Below are 13,907 nucleotides of genomic sequence, written 5' to 3' on the forward strand. Positions count from 1 at the left end.
ACTCAGATACAAATACCCATGCTCACCCCTTGTTAGTACTGTTGTCTTATTGGCGAATGGGAACATAATGAGTGCAAGAAGCTTTAATAATTGCAAGGTGAGCCTTTCCCCATTACAGCGTGACCTATGCAAGGTGGAGAAGACTGGTGATAAAGACTAATGCACACCTGATGCAGACAGACCCAGAATGATATCTTCCTATCCTATGAGTGGAGGGGAGTGTGGACATAGAGCTCAGAAATTTTGCTTAGAAGGCGCCTGCCATGACAGGCAGGGGAAGTGTTCGGCATCTGAGGACTAAGGGCAGCAAGAGATCCAACATCCACAGGAAGGGCTGGTCATTTTAATTGGATGACAATGAAAAACACAACAATCAGACGGTTATTTTCCTAAGCCAGCGCCCACTTCCCCCTTCCTGCCTCCCTCCCTCCACCTTTCCCCTCATACGGTACTGTTCTTCAGGGCAAGGAAGAATCCAACCCCCTTCCCCTCACCTACCTTGCGCCCCAGGGCACCCCTCGTGGTGCTAGTCTCCAGGGAGAGCTCTGCTCATGGCAGCAGGTTCCCCTTCTGAACTTGGTCATGAGATTTGAAACACAGAGACACACCTGGGAAGTGGACGATGTCCTGAATTTTTAGGGCAGCCAGAGGGGGCACTGTGGTAGGAGGTCTCTGAGTATAGCAAGGCAGAGTTGGGTTGCAATCCCAGGCACACCCTGCCCGGCCTCTCCTAACCTCCCCTGCCAGTTCCTGATTCCTCCGTCAGCCCAGAAACCAGTGAGAAGAGAGACAGGTCAAGGCCAGGGGAGGAGAGAATCAAGCTGGGAGATAGAGCTGGTGGCAGAGAGCTTGCAGGCAGGGAGTAGGAGGCTGGAGATGGGTTTGGACTCTGAGAGGGGAGGTGGCAGTAGGTCTGGTACAGCTTGAGGGAGGTAGAAGTAAGAGCTGCAGGGGAGGAAGTGCTAGACAGTCATACTTGTTCTAAGCCTTCTAATGTTTGCATGCCTCTCTGTCTACTTGCTGGGTGTTATCATATGTGGCAAATTGCCAGTACTGTTCTCTGGGTCTCGCGCTTTCTCTTCTCTGGGGTAGTGTGGCAAATTGCCGGTACTGTTCTCTGGGTCTCGCGCTTTCTCTTCTCTGGGGTAGGTTCAGGGCGATATTGCTTGCCTCTGAACCAGTTCTTAATCACTCCCCTAGTGTCCTTGGAGGAGGGGAGTGGAGAGGGAGGGACCTGGGCCCGCCCTCTACTCCAGGTCCCAACCCAGGGGCCCTGGGGTTGTGGTGAACCACTTGACTAGCGGTTTCTTCCCCTGGGTTACTTCCCTCTCATACCCGTCAGCTTGTGAAGGGCTTCTCGCCTCTCTTCTATACAAGCCTGGTGCCCCTTACCTAGGGTTTCTGTTGGGCTTCCCAATCCACCGCAGCACTCCTCCAAACCTTCTATTTCTCTCTGGACAAACTCTTCTCTTCTGCAATCTGCACTCTGCTCCAATCCAACCTTTCTCCTTCAACTACCACCCCCTGTCTGACTGAAGCAGGGGTTTATATCCCATGACTGGAGTCAGGTGCTCTAACTGAAGTCAGGTGCTCTAATTGGAGTCAGGTGCTCTAACTGGAGTCAGGTGCTCTAATTGGCCACAGCTGTTCTAGTTAATCTAAAGCAAACCTTCCTCCCTTGGCAGGGAATAAGGCCCCCTGCTAACACTCTTATGCTGCCCTCTGGCCATGCTGTATCACACATAGTAATTGCTGCAGCACCTCACATCCCAAAGGATCTGTAGGGCTTTGCAATCCCTCTATGTACCGGGCAGGCACCTCTGCCCCATCTCCCTTCCCATGGTGACAGACTGGATTGAAGCTTGCCCAAGGCCACAAGGATCTATCATGCTATCATCCTCCTCCTAGAGGCTCAGTAGCAGTTCCTCCCCTGCGGATTTTAGGTGTCTGCAGGACAGGAATGTTCCTCCATTGCACCTGGATAAGTACCTGTGGGGAGCTTCTCAGTGTGAATTTCTGGGAGCCTGGTGCCATACAAAATGCTATGTGACCAGGCCATAAAGCTCTTCTACAAACTCCTGGCATTTTGGCACTATAGAAAACCTTATGTGTTAAGGGACTGATGCAAAGCCCATTGATTTAAATGGAATGACTATGAGAACATAAGAATGGCCATACAGGGTCAGACCAAAGGTCCATCTAGCCCAGTATCCTGGCTTCTGACAGTGGCTGGGGCCCAGTGCTTCAGAGGGAATGAACAGAACAGGGCAATTATCGAGTGATAAATCCCTGTCATCCAGTCCCAGCTTCTGGCAGCGACAGGTTTAGGGACACCCAGAGCATGGTGTAGTGTCCCTGAACATCTTGGCTAATAACCATTGATTGACCTATCTTCCATGAACTCTATTCACTGCAATGGGCTTTCAATCAAGTACCTATAGATGTATAAATATTTTAGTGCTAAAGACCTATACATATAACTTCGAATGCTCTGCTCTCTCTTTTCAACATATAAACCTCTACCGGCATGTATGTGGATGAAGGAGATTGACATTATTAATGCCGTGCATGAGATTTAGCATTTCTTTAAAAAAAAAAAAAAAAAAGTTTGGACATTCCTGACAAAATTTTTGTTGATTTAAAATTAAGATTGCTGCATGACAAAATGGAGCCATTTACAAAGCCAACAACCCCCTCTTAGTATAGTAATGGTCATATTTAGGTACATTACCATAACTAGTTCTTTCCATGTGTTCTAGTGCTTAGGTTTTTATCAATTGTTTTTCTATAAGGGTTACATCGTTGGCTACAGTTATAGTCATTATGCTGGAAATGCCGGTCCAGGGCAGTGATGTCTGACCTTCCCACCCTCAGGGATGAACGTATTATCTCAGAAATGTCAAGGGCCACAATCAACGCTTTCACTGTTTCCCTAGCTGCAGGCACAGCCAGTCGAGCTCCAACACATATCCTACCTGGGGCTCCCACAGCCAGCCAGAGAAACAGGCAATGGACCAGCCAGAGCAGCTTTCTCCTCCCTCTGCCGTGAGGCAGCAGGCAGCCAGTGGGGGCGCTGCTCAGTATCTGCAGGAGGCAAGTCACAGCAACTGCTCAGCACAAAAAGGCCTAACGAGATCCTTGGATGGATAAACAGGAGAAGGGAGGTTCAAAAGGATGTTGAAAAATCGGAGAGGGCACAGAGAAGAGCCACAGAAATTATTCAAGGGCTGGAGAAAATGTCTTGCAGTGAGAACATAAAGTTCAATCTGGTTAGCTTATCAAAATGAAGGTCAAAGGGGCCTTGATTACATTGTATAAGTTCCTTCACGGGGGAAAAATTGGCAGAGCTAAAGAGCACTTTAGTGGGGCCAGAAGAGAAAGGCAGAACAAAAACCAGTGGCTGGAAGTTGACTCCAGCCAAATTCAAATGAGAAATAAGGCACAAGTTTGTAACGGTGAGGGTGACTGATTGCCCACTGGGACAAAGCACCCAGGGAAGTGTTGGATTCACCATCTCTTGATGTCTTCAGATCAAGCCAGATGTGGTTTTGGAAGATGCTTTAGCCAAACATGAGTCACCGGGCTCAGTGCAGAAGTAACTGGTGAAACGGAAAGGCCAGTGCTATACAGGAGGTCAGCCTCAATGATTTAATGGTCCTGTCTGGCCTTAAACTCTATGGATCTGGGACTTTATGAACACTCCTTACTCCCAGGAGAGCTGCTCTTGGGGGTGCAGGGGAAGCAGGGGGCCAGTTGGGGAAGCGGTGCCCTATCTCCCTTCCCATGGTGACAGACCGATTGAAGCATGCCAGGTTAAAAGCCCCGGAAGGGGGAGGGGGAGGAGGAGGAGGAGGAGGGCCATTCAAGGACCACAGTCACCTTCAAGGGCCACAGTTTAGAACCTTAGTGGCCATGGGTGGCCTCCTGGGCACCTCTGTGATAGTGGGTGTGCATTTCTAGGCACTGCACATGCAGCCTGTAGGGCCGTAACCATTGTAAGAGTGATCGCAGGTGATTAGAAGAAATGACATTAGCTGGAGAAGAAATAGGCCTCTCAGAATCCCTCATCACCACCGAGTGCCTTGTCCAGAGACCGACAGGGGGGTACTGAATCTGGTGTGTTGCTGGGATGGTCAATGGATGATGTATCTCCTGCCTGCCTGCTTGCAGAAGACACAGCTGTGGTCCCAAGGGAGATGGATTTGGTGCAGGGTATCTTCTCAGTCCAACAAAGAGTATGTCTGGAGCTAGTGGAAACCTCCCTTCCAGTGACCTGCTGCTTACACTGTAGCTCAGGGTTTCCTTAGCCTGTGATAAAGCACAAGGGTATGTGAGAGGAGAGGTGAGAGGGCTGGGTAATCTATTCATTTGTTTGTTCATTTAATAATAATCATCCCTAGATCTCAAAGTACTATACAGAGCAGGTCAGTTTCATTATCCTCATTTCACAGATGGGGAAACTGAGGCACACAGAGGGGAAAGTGACTTGCCCAAGGTCACCCAGCATCAAAGACAGAAATAGAGTCCAGGTCTCCTGATGCCTAGTACAATGCACCATAGGCTGTTAGACCAAATTGTTTTCTTAGAACTACAAGCCAGACTGGAGGCAGCAGCACCGCTGGGCAAACAAACCTCTTCTGGGAGCATTTCCTAGAGGGCAGGGGGTGGTGTCCAGCACATAGCGACAATATAACAGGGTGCTTCCCCTGTGTGTTGTGAAATGGGGTGAGAGTGGTTGGGTGGGCTCAGTGCATCCTCTCTTGGCACATTCTCCCCCACCACTTGGTGCCATCTGTTCTATTCCAGAGGCAAAGGTATTCACACCTCAGTAGGCTTTCTAGGTGCCCCAGGGAGAAGCCGGGTGAATCCAGCACTCCTGGTGGCCAGTGTCCCAGGTGCAGTCTATCACTCTATCCATCTGGGCAGGGCTTGTGGAGAAAGCTACCCCTGAGACACAGGCTGCAGTGAAGAGTTTGCCAATCTAGCCAACTTGACTTTCACAATTCTGCAAGAAATGTGCTTCTCCATCCCCTGATGTCTTCTTGATTTCTGTTATCATACTTACAGTCCTGACCCTTTAAAATTCTGCCTGACCTGCAGCCAGGCTGTCCACTCGGGCTGAGCGCCATGTTATTCACTGGAATTCCCCCACCCATACAGCGGAATTTTAAAGAGCTGGGCCTGTGCACCTCCAAAGCACTTTCCAAAAGTGAGGCAAACACCTGGCTCACTGTCATTATTTCTTGTTTATAGATGGGGAAACTGAGGCACAAAGAGGCACAGCAACTTGCCTGAGATTGTACATTGACTGAGTGGGAGAGACATGATTAGAACTAGGGGTGTGATCCCAGACCTATAGCACAGCTCACATTAATTTCAGTGGGGCCAGGATCCTGATCTGCAACCTCCCTGCTATTCCAGTGCTTGGCCTCCGCTGAGCTGCCTATGTTCACCCTGACTCATTTGTATGATATGGACACATGTTCCCTTGGGGTAAGAATGAGACCACCACAGTCCAATAAGACCACACCCCGGCTGGTGCATTAAACTCCTGCGCCTCTCCAGCGTGGCAGGACTTTCTGGACAAGCCCATAGCTAGACAACAATTTGTTGCCCACACTAGAGATTTCCTCGCTCGTTACCAGCCTGCATTAGAGCATAGAAACCCTAAGTCAGTCCTGTGATTCCTAAGTCTCTGTCTGCAATTGGATGATGCGGTTCAGCAGGAGGTAGAGGATTACACAGCAATTACACTGAGTAAACTCAGCTCCTTGTAGAGCTCGACTGAGTGCCATAGTAACCCCGAATTCTAATCAGGGACATCAAAGGCCTCTTCTGCCTGCAGGATGAGGAAAGCTCGGAGATCGTTTGTATAGAAACCCAGATCACCTGTTTGGGGGTGGGAGGGTGGCAACAAGAGGGAATTTAGAAACCTGCCCCTTCCCATCATCTTGCAAGCCTCAACTAAGGCTGACTTAACCAGACCAGGAGAGCTATGGGAATATTGCCATGCCCCAGAAATGCGGGTTCTGATCAGTGTGACAACCAATGTGAGTCTGAAAGTCTCAGCCTAAGCTGTGTCGTGCTTTTGGCCACATCTCACAACTATCTTACTCTGGGACAATCAATAACAGCAGATTTTCCAAAGTGCCACAGGGGACTTAGGAGTATATCCCACTGACTTTCAGTTGATAGGATAAGCCTAAATTCCTCTGGCACTTTTGAAAATCTTCCCCAACCTGTATCAAGTTCAGATGAGGCCCAGGACTAAGCAAACCAGGATTCTGCAACTCAGGGTTGAGGGACATTGGCAGAACATTTCAGTGGCATCTGAGCTGGGATGTCTGCAGCATCGCTGCCTTCAACCAGTGCAGCCAGAGCCCCACTTACAGGACTGAAAAAAACCATCTCTCTCCCTCCCCTCCAGAAAATATGATGCATTCTCCCCAGGGCTGCGAAGCAGAGGTATCTTCTGAACAACCGGAATGGACAAATGGATAATAATAATAAGCAGAAATGTGTTAAAACTGTGAGGTCCATTTTCAAAGGGAGCTTGAGGGTTTCCGAAGTGACTAGCGAGTCTGAAATGCCTCTATTTTCAGGTGCCAACTTGAGAGATTCCTTAAAGGAGCCGGGACAGGTGCCCAGAAGGGTCCTAGGATGAGGAGGGGCATGGAGGGCCTATCTTACAAGAGAAAAGTGAAAGAGCTGGGCTTGTTTACCCTAGCCAAATGAAGGCTCAGAGGCCATGTGATTGTGCTCCATAAATACGCCAGGGGGAAAACAGCAGGTGGGGAGAAGAGCTATGGAGGCAAAAGGACAATGTTGGCACGAGAACAAGTAGGGACCAACTGGCCAGGAATAAATGTGTCCAGCAGATGAGTTTTCTAGCCATCAGAGGAGGGAGGTTCTGCAACAGCTGCTCAGCAGGAGTGGGGCAAACAACCTAACTAGTGGAGTCTGTGTGCTGGGGGTGATGACTCAGGAAGGCCCTGTCAGTCTCACAGACACATAGACTGTAAGGCCAGAGGGACCATCGTGATCATCTCCTTGCAGGCTACAGAACTTCACCCAGCCACTCCTGTAATAGACCCTATAACCTCAAGCTAAGTTACCGAATTCCTCACATCATGGTTTAAAGACTTGAAGTTACAGGTGTTGGGTATGTGATAGGAGAACGACATCATCTACGAAGTCCAAGTCTTTAAGGGATGAGAAAAGTGTCCATTTAATGCCTCTTGGCATGTCTTCTGTTGTATGCTGCATTACCCAGTCAATGACAATGTTGAAGAGGACTGCAGACATGACACACCCCTAACATACTCCTGTACTGAGCTCACTGTGATCAACACTGCATGTAAAGTTGAAATAGAAGCTTTTGATGACATTGATTATACAGAAAAGAATTCCATAGGCCCGCAGAATGCACCATAGGCTGATCTTGTGAATGCTATCAAAAGCCTTCTCAAAGTCTATGAAATTTATATAGTTGCCATTGCCATTCTAAGCACTGTTCTGTTATGTTTCAGAGAGTCTAGTCTGTCCACCCACGCCTTTTTCGAAAACTAGCTTGCTCTTTTCTGAGAACACTATCAACTGCCTCTGATATACGCTGGACTATGCTCTTACACAATGCTTTGCTTGGCACAGATAAAAGTGTGACACTACACCAGTTATTACTATCACTGAGAGTTCCTTTCTTTGGTATCTTCACTATAATCCTATTAGTCCACTCATCTGACACTTTTTCCCTTTCCCAGACTGATGTAAATAGAGGGCCAGGATAGACGCTGCTAATTTAGGATTTACTTTGAACAATTCTGCATTCAAGTTATCCTTGCCAGGAGCTTTCCCATTTTTTAAGCAGTCGATGGCTTGAATGATCTTTTCCTTAGTTGGGGTGTCTGTGTTGATATCAAGATCTTCTTCTGATTCCTGGATGTTTGCTTCCTCTTTAGGTGGGATCCCTGTTCAGCAATTCTTTGAAATGCTCTGTCCAGTGCATTTCTTGTTCTTTTTCCTGGCGAGAGTGTTTGTTGGTGTCTGCTGTTTACCAATGATAAACTGTCTACTCTACAAAATGATGCTTAATATAAGCCTTGGTCAGGAGAATATTCACACATTCCATCAAGCTTTCTTCTCTGCACATGGAAGTGGGTTGGTGGCATTAGCTAGTAGATAGGACATGAGACTGGAAACACAATATCCATCTCTGCTGTTGACCAGCTGGACGACCAAGGAAAGGTCACTTCAACTCTCTATCTCTGTTTCCCTTCGCACCCTCTGTCTTGCCAATGTAGACATTCAGGACAGGGGCTGTCTCTTACCATATGTTTGTATTGTAGGCCTGAGACCTGATCAACTCCTTCCCATCCCCTCCCCTCTTCCCCCGCATTAATGAACCTTGAGTGAAACTCCAGGAGTTCACCCCTAAATTTGAAAAAAAGAATGTTTTGCTGCTGATCATGCACCCCCACCTCAGGAATGTCCCTAACAAGAGTTGTAACCACCCAGGTGGTAAAGACGCGGTGGAAATTAGGGGGGATACAGAAAGACTCAACAAGTGGTAAAATAAGCTCTGACCAGTGTTTTTATGCTGACCATCTGCACAAATAGAGAAAGTCACAATTAAGTTACAGTTTGGGCATGAAAGATAAAATGTAAAGAACTTGGGCAGGAAGGAAGACACAGAGATGGAGATTTTTGCCTTCCTCTGTAGCCTAGGGCATGGGTCACTTGCTGGAGGATTCTCTGTACCTTGAGGTCTTTAAACCACGATTTGAAAACTTCAGTAAATCAGACATAGGTTAGGGGTTTGTTACAGGAGTGGGTGGGTAAGATTCTGTGGCCTGCATTGTGCAGGAGGTCAGACTAGATGATCATAATGGTCCCTTATGACCTTAAAGTCTATGAGTCTATAAGAGGGGCAGGGGCAATAAATGACCTGGGAAGAGGGGAAGGCTGCAGCATGGCATTGTGCAGTTTGAAGAGGTAGATTGGCTGCCTGTCCTGCGCATTCCATTGTTATTTTTCTCTTTGTAGTTTTAGTGGCTCTGCCTTTCCCAAAGATCTGGAGTGGAGGGTTGCATCTGAGGTTCTGGTTCAGCCCCATTTCTAGCTAGCTGCACCTTGGGCTAGCTGCATCTTGCACCCCTTCTTGCTAAGCATGGAAACAAAGCATAGCCTAAGAGGGAAAGGATTTTAAAATACCTACATGCCTGTCTCTTACATAGTCTAATCATCCTCCTGAGGGAGCCCTGGTAGTGTGTTTTCCCCAGCCCTCTGCCCCCTGCAGGCTCTGGGGTCTCCTTAGCTCAAAACCTTGTCTTCTAAACCTTCCTGGCTCCTTTGATTTCCCCTCCCTACAATCCCTCCTGGGGTAACTTGTCAGGTCCAGCAGGTGGCTCTTGCATTGTATCTCAAGCGTCTGCAGAGATGGGTAGATCTGGCTCCACCTCCCCCTTCCTTGGTGCTTTTCCTGACAATCCTGCCATTGGATTAATTCAGTGCCTGCGCACACTGAATATCACGACGACCCAGGGCCATACAGGTGGTGTGTATATGTAGTGTGGATGTGGTCCACATAACACAGAGAGAGTCACATATGCTGCCCACAATGGTAAATAGGCTGAGAACGACTGGCCTAGTGGATGCAGCCCACCCAGCAAGCCAGTCATGGGCCTCAGTGAGGCCCTAGGCTCTAACTTGCACAGCATGAGTGGCTGAAGAAAAGAAACTGGAGCAGATAGAAGTAACACAGCTTCCTCTTTTCATATCTGCATCTAGCAGGGCTAGTGACTCTGCCACTGACTCACTGTGTGACCTTGGGCAAGTCCCTGCCCATCCCTGTGCCTCCACTTTCCCTTGTGTTCACCAGCTTCAGGGGGGTCAGGTAGGAATTTCCCCCTGGGTTACACTGGCAGGGGCCTTGGGAGTTCTTCCACTTTCTTCTGCAGCACAGGACTGCAGGTTATGGATCGCCAGCAGGATCATATTTCAGTGTGGGCATTGGTGGTACCACAGTCTCTCCTGCTTGCCAGTATCACACATCAGTTTAGCCTCCTGAGGACTGAAATGTTTAACTGCAGTTGCTGAGCTCAGCACAGGTGTATTTGGTGAAATTCTGTGATGCCAGAGGTCAGAGTAGATTATCTAATTGTCCTCTCTGGCCTTAAATGCTATGAAACTGAGATCTGTGGTATACGGATAATGATTCTTTCCCACTGTGCAGGGCTGCCCTGAACCCTAATTAACGAGTATTTATAAAAGTGCTTTGACATCTGTGGATGGCTCTGCAGCTGCTGGTTAAGATGAAACAGGAAAAAAGAGGGGAGAGGGGCAGGGAACCTGTAGTCTTTAACCAAATGCCACAGCCAGCATGGGCAGGCCTGTGACCTATTTGTGACTTTCTCTTCTCCTGGGAGAGTGATCAGGTGAGCATGGAAATGTGCTAGAAATGCCACCTACCTTGAAATAGGCTAGATCCTCAGCAGATACCCACGGACTTCCACCAAGCTATACAATTTTACGCCATCCGAGGATCTGACCCTGTAAAGCTCTCTCTCACCCTTAAACACACAAATACATAATCTCTTAATCCTTCCTTTTGCATCTGAACAATGGATTACAGCTCATTAGGAAAGTATGGCTTTCCATGCATTTATTGTCTGTGTGTCTATTAGATCCCCATTACATTCAGGGGCTCTGATATACTGTATTAATCATTTCAAACGGATTAAAATCCATTAATGGCCCCCTAGACTGCAACAGCCTCCTCCCCTTACCTCAAACTGGGAGAGAGATTCATAGATCCTAAGGTCAGAAGGGACAACCGGGAGCTAGTCTGACCTGCTGTAGCACACAAACTACAGGACTTCTTGAAATGATCAGGGGGCTGTAAAGGAAAGCCCATGTGCCATCCACCTGTGGATGTATCTTGCGTTGGAAGGGAGTGTCTGTTCTCCGATTTTTTGCAGTTTCCCAAAACGTCCTCTGTAAAAGGAGCAGCTTGCTGCCCAGAGTTCTTCACTGACAAAGGAAGAATTGCATGTCAACAGGAAATTCTTTCACAACCCTCGTCTCACAGGACTGCCTGCCCTACACCACGCTCAGCTGACTTTTTATTGTCATTTGTGCTCTGATCAAACCCATGCACTGTTCTTGCAAACAAGAGCTTGATCCCAAGGCCATTGAAGTCATGGGAGTTTTTGTAATGACCTCGCTTGGCCCAAAGTGCACTAGTTTGTATAGTCTGAGAAGGTGCTGCACAGGGTTACCCTGAAGAGAGCTCTGCAGACTAGAGCTCCCAGATGAGAGCAGGCACCCATTATGCCAGGCCCTGTACAAACAGTAGGGAGGCAGCCTTTTCCCCAAGATCTTACTATCTGAATAGACAACAAAAGCCCTGGGTGGGAGGGGAAGCAGCAAGACAGAGAAGGCCCAAGGACACACCACTGGGCTCTCTGTTACTTCTGTGACCTCCTCCCCCCACACACACATTGCCGAGATATCTACATGCACCACAGCTTTGCTACAGCACCTTAACTCTGCCTAACAGTAAGCCCCGAGTCCTCAGCTCTCTTCTTACAGCTCTGCTCATGCACTTCAACCCTGCCCTGCACTGCATCTCTTCATCCATTCCCCAAAGCCACCAGCTACCCCACTGAAAATACACTACTACCCACTCAGGTTCCTCCTGGAACCTCTTACACACATGGAATGGGAGGATTTTCCTTCCACCCTAAGATCATGAGAACTATTAGTTGCCTCTCTCCACTTTCCTTGCTCCTGGGATTCTCAACCTTTTACCGAGAGCTGTGTTTCAAAAGCAACGTACCAGAACAAACCATCTGTTGTGTAAACCATGTATCTGGGATGTAATCTGGCTGCCTTTGGCTCAGGAGCAAAGGAAATTTTAATCCATTTACAGTCCCTGATCCCGTGCCCAGTCAGGGACTAGGCCAAGCCCCAGAATCATTTAGAATAGCCTCAAGGCTGTCCTAGCTTGTGCTGGCCTGGCCACAGCCCCAAAGAGCTGCTGTGAAAGCCAGGGATATCTTGCCTTTGCTTCGGAGGCACCTGCCCCTTTTGATTCAGACACCTCCACCACACCCCTTGCACTAGGGACCAGGCCATAGGTTGGCATTGATTGAACCACATTACAGCTCTGTCCCATCTGAGGAATCTTCTGCATAGCAAGAGAAGCTGGCTTTCCAGTTACTCTGGGCAGGAAGAACAGGAACCGGCTGTAAGTTTGTAATTGTCTTGCAAAACCCTGTTTATGTTTCTAGCTCTTCAAACAACATAGTTCTGATTTTAGCCTTAAGAGATCAAACTCAGCTGCTGTAAATGGAGTTGGTCTGACTCTAGTAACGTCATTTTAGCCTCTCTAATTTGCACCAACTGAGCATCTGGCCTTATATTTTTCTAAATGGCTTTTCCACCATATTCCTGCTGCTCTCCCTTAAATTCCTGGATTTGACTTAACGCAGAATTGCAAAGGAACGGAAAACAACAGGAAGACTCCAAGCTGCAACTCTTGAAATATATGTTTTTTTCCCCTTCAGTGGAACTAAAGTATTCCCCAAGTCCTAATTTGGAAGAATTCCCAGCCTTGTAGAGAAATCACAGCAAAACCATTCTCAAAATGGCAGAAAACTGAAGACATACCAACCCAATGCATCAGCATTACAATCAACATGTGTTTGTTTTTATGTCAAATACCTCCAGCCACACTTAACCGGAGTCTCTGGTATTGTTCTTACCCTGTATTTAGTATTGTTGCTCCTCCACATTCCATCAAAATACAGCTTTTACAGACATTGGAAAACAGAGTTTTCCATATGGAAGAGAACATTATAGTAGTTGATTTCCAAGAATGGTGAGCTCCTGGCAATGGAGAAATTTTCAAGCATATGCATCTTTCTCCATCTTTCTTACCACTTCTCTGCTTGCATGAGTCTAGTTCATATTTTAGTCTATACACATGATTGATACATAACTCTGTCCTGAGTCGGACTGAGGGTGGCAAAAGTTGAGAAAGCTTCAACCTCTACCAGCTCTGCAAATGTAACTCGCTCCTAGCATGCGTATTCCAGTCCTGGCTCCCATAACCAAGCTCTACTTTTGCACATTGGTCTTGGCTTGCTCCATTTACTTGCAATATCTGTCTTAGTCTCTGCACAGTGCCCCTCGTTCCTGATCAAAATCATCCCCAGCTTTTCTAGTCCTGGACCCTTAGAGTTCTGTTGATGCTCCTCACTCTACACTGCAGCACCATTCCCCTTCTTGTTTCAGTCCTGGCTATCTTGTGAGCGGGGATCACCGATTGTGATTGATGGATAATGCCAAATTACCTGATCCTTTTAGGATGCAGCACACCTGCACAAAAGACTCCGCCAATTTTTTTCATGCAACATACTGAAACAAGCTCTAAAACTCTATTGTGTAGGAGAAAGGGATCTGGGAGTCCCTCTTCTTCTACTCCGCCCTCTCCGCCAATGAATTGTAAGGGTGTAACCCTTCCTGGAGCCCTGAGTAAAGCCTACGAATGAAATTTGCAAGGCAGGAAATTAGATCATTGCCTCCCATGCTCACCCCCTTAGAGTGCTGGCATTGAATTCAGGAAATGGGAGAAACATGCATTAGATAAGAGAATGCACTGCACACAGGAGGTCCCTACAAGGATTAGGGTGGGGTCTCCAAGAACTGCCCAGGCCTTCAGCCATATGCTGAAGTACATTTGCAATAGGGGGCCAATTCAGGGGTAGATCTACAGTAAGGTAGCACTCCTGTCTTCCAGTCTTTGTCTCCTCTGCCCTGCATCCCTTCTGGCCTAGTCTACCAGTCCTGAAATTTTTTTAATGGAAAACCAAAATGAAGAACTTTTCAAAAACTGATTTCAATAA

The sequence above is a fragment of the Chelonoidis abingdonii genome, chromosome 8 (assembly GCF_003597395.2).
Source record: "Chelonoidis abingdonii isolate Lonesome George chromosome 8, CheloAbing_2.0, whole genome shotgun sequence".
In the NCBI taxonomy this organism is placed as follows: domain Eukaryota; kingdom Metazoa; phylum Chordata; order Testudines; family Testudinidae; genus Chelonoidis; species Chelonoidis abingdonii.